This window comes from Phaseolus vulgaris, chromosome 4, assembly GCF_051622355.1.
Source record: "Phaseolus vulgaris cultivar YP4 chromosome 4, ASM5162235v1, whole genome shotgun sequence".
Classification (NCBI taxonomy): Eukaryota; Viridiplantae; Streptophyta; class Magnoliopsida; order Fabales; family Fabaceae; genus Phaseolus; species Phaseolus vulgaris.
This window is the reverse complement of record NC_143501.1, coordinates 15,689,544-15,692,341: the sequence shown is the minus strand read 5'-3', so window position 1 is coordinate 15,692,341 and position 2,798 is coordinate 15,689,544. Positions and strand designations below refer to the sequence as shown.

Below are 2,798 nucleotides of genomic sequence, written 5' to 3'. Positions count from 1 at the left end.
TGTCTAACGCGTATCAAATTCTTATAATATGCATACAAACACATATTGGTCAAGTATTCAGTTTAGAAGTTTTTTTTTTTTTAGTCTTAGAGCACACTTCTAACACCATTTTAAAAAAAATAAAAAGTTGTTAATTTTTCTTTAAATAAATTTAAACTAGACTATCTTTTTTAAATATTATGTTAAAAGAAGGAAAGATTATATTCCTTTATCACTTTTCAAATTTTAGTTAAATTAATTATATTTATTCTTTTATATTTAAAAGACCTTGTTCACACAAAAAAACTCGATTGTCACTATATAAAATACGTCCGAATGTGTCCAGTGACAAAGTCTCTATACATAAGTTGGTGAGGCTCTCCTTAGAGAGCTATGGAAAGAAGGACTAAACAAGAAGGGAAGGCTGGCTGCATTGTAAACCAACCTACTTTCTCTTTTTGCAGCTTCACAGCCCCTCAGCAGAATCTTCAAGAGTTGTTGCCACTATCACCAACGACCCCTTTATTCATAATAAAAATTATTAATTCAAGAGGTGTTTCTAGCAATGTTCAAAATTATTTACATTTCTTCTTTGAATATTCATATATATTAGGTAAATGCAATGAAAATTTAAGAAATAAGAAGAAAAATCAATTAAGATGTGAAAGTGGTAACATTGTATAAATTCTAATGGTCAAAGGATATGCAAAAAAAATGTCGGAATCTTAGATGAGAAAAGAACAGGGATACAAAAAAAACTGTTCATTTCCTTCAAAAGACCCGGTGGGTGGAACCCTTTGGCTCTTAGCCTCCGTGCGAACCGAAAGACAAACAATTTGAGTTCCTTCAGCTTTCTGATGGAGGCTTTATACATACACTCACATTAACAATAAATATAAATCATCAAAAATGTTAATATCGAAATATAAGGAGGGAAGGAACATGCGTGACAGCGTTTCATACCCTCAAACCTATTCGAATAATCGAACCATTTCAACATTTTATATATTTTATATGTGCCTCTGTCTGGACCATACGACACTTGTTCGTCGTTTGGATATTCTGAAGGCAGATTCAAAACAATAACAAAAAGGTCAAAATAAAATAATTGATTTATTGAAAAAATGTGAAAGGCTGCTTGAGGAACAATTGATTAGAAACGCATAGAGTCCATTCAAAAGGCCTTTCTCTGAAGGGATCCAAACGCGAATTCGGATCCGATTAATGTGTGCCTCCTAACTAAGCCGCGTATGAAAGTTGGAGTTTTCATAAGGCTACTCAAAGAGGCAGGTTCAGGAAGTGATCTTGCAAATGGATAAAATGATATGTTGTCTAGAGGGCTTTCGAAATACGAGTTACAGTAAAAGAAACAGAGTTAAAGTGACACAATAATGTCAAATTGTGTTCTAAGCTTTTGGTTTAGTAGTGCAGATTCAAAACTTTTATATCAACATGAAGTTGAGGTAAGATGAACAGTGAATGATAAGACAGTTGTGAAGGATCCCATTCTCAATAAAACCAAACAAATTCAACACATAGAAAGCTCACCTTTGCCTTCTCTGCATGCTTTAGAGTCCCAACAGCATCAATTTTCAACACCATTCTTGAACTACTGTGCTGTCATGCAAGTCCCCCTCCCAAGAGCTTTGGTAAGCGCTTGTTGTCCACATTAAAGTTTGGTGGGTTTATCGAACATACTTGGAAGCAAGCCTAAGCCTATTTTCCAAACAAATGTCAGATTGTACAGAAAGTTATGCTACCAAACCACTTTCTCATAGTAAAATGGATCTGAGCATATGGTATTTTCTAGACCAAACTGCTTGCTAGCAACCGCTGCTTTCATTCGAGAAACAATTTGCTCCTTATCACGAACCTCCATATTCTCCGAACCTTCCTCAACCAGAGCATCCAGTATTTGAACAGTCTGAAACAGGACAGCAACATCAGTACAATATTTAAAGATCAATCACAAAGGCTCCCATCAAAACCATAAATATTCAGACAAAACCTTCGTTCTGTAAACACCAACCACCCAGAGATTCATACACGAACAAACAAATAACATTCCCAGAACCCAAAATTAAAAACTCCCTTAATAAACGGGAAAAAAAACTACTTATTCTCAAGCCTCCTCAAACTTCAAATCACATTAAATTTACTCTTATTACTGCATCACGAATAAACGATAGACCAATAAACATGAAAACGTACACATACCCACATTATAAAACTCCAAAATTTTGAAATCTGAAGGTGCAACATCCACTCGGGGTGAGTTTAAAAACGTAAAAACAAAAAAGGGTAAGCGCGATCGTTACCATTGGGACCAAGGGAAGTTCGAGTAATAGTGGAAAGGTGTTTGTGGCCTCATCGAGACCAGAAAGGTATCTGTGGTCTTCCATGAGCATGGATTGAATTCCATAGGGTTGAATGTTGAAACCCATGTTCTTGCAATTTGAGAATACCCATAACCCTAACCCTAAAACCCTGAAAATGCTAACTACTCTATTAAACTTTTGCGGCTACACTGCCTCGGCACTGTCTCACTAAACCCTAATTCTTTTGAACTACACAAATAGTTGCTTTTATAGAAAACTAGTGATTATTTTTTTATTATTTTATTAGACAAAAATATAATTTTACTCTTTTTTATTACTTTGAATCCGCAATTCTGTCTTCTTATTTTAAAGTAAAAGTATCTAGTATTGCAATTTTACAAAATTAGTGATTTTTAAGTTAAGATTTTGAAATTTAAAATATTAAGGTTGACAGTTTAAAGTCCCACACCTTAACTAAACATTTTTTTTTCATTCTATCGG

The 2,798-nt window shown here is 34.2% G+C and overlaps 1 long non-coding RNA gene and 1 other non-coding gene across 3 annotated transcripts; both read right to left on the bottom strand.

Annotated features, from left to right (window-relative positions):
• Positions 1–268: 268 nt before the first annotated feature.
• LOC137837393 (uncharacterized) lies at positions 269–2,539 on the bottom strand. 2 transcript variants are annotated; one of them, XR_011085449.1, is made up of 3 exons: positions 2,298–2,539; positions 1,528–1,903; positions 269–499 (listed from the first exon to the last, which is right to left on the bottom strand). It is a non-coding gene; the product is annotated as an uncharacterized LOC137837393 (long non-coding RNA). The 2 variants fall into 2 exon arrangements; XR_016520573.1 differs by having other exon boundaries at positions 2,197–2,534.
• On the bottom strand, positions 1,102–1,229 carry LOC137838920 (small nucleolar RNA U19). The gene has a single exon (XR_011085561.1). It is a non-coding gene; the product is annotated as a small nucleolar RNA U19 (small nucleolar RNA).
• Positions 2,540–2,798: the final 259 nt, after the last annotated feature.